Raw genomic sequence first — 308 nt, forward strand, 5'->3', positions numbered from 1 at the left:
CTCTGAGCTCTAAAGTCCCGGACTGAGGGGAAAAAAAACACACTAGCTACCAAAAAAAATTAAATCACTCTGTCAGCAGAGAGCTGCCGAGACTCCAGCGCCCAGAGGAAAGGGCAGGAGAGGAGAGTGGGAGAGAATCTGTTACTAAACTAGATTATATAATCTTTGTCTATGCACACATACAAACACACCTGAGACTTTAACTATGGAAAGGTTTAAATGCACAATAGGTTTTTTAAAGACAACAAGAAACAGCATTTGGAACACATTTTTACAAGGGTCAGAAATTAAGGTGCTGATGTTGCTCA

This window comes from Sinocyclocheilus grahami, unplaced genomic scaffold (assembly GCF_001515645.1).
Source record: "Sinocyclocheilus grahami isolate Dianchi unplaced genomic scaffold, SAMN03320097.WGS_v1.1 scaffold29638.1, whole genome shotgun sequence".
NCBI classification, from domain to species: domain Eukaryota; kingdom Metazoa; phylum Chordata; class Actinopteri; order Cypriniformes; family Cyprinidae; genus Sinocyclocheilus; species Sinocyclocheilus grahami.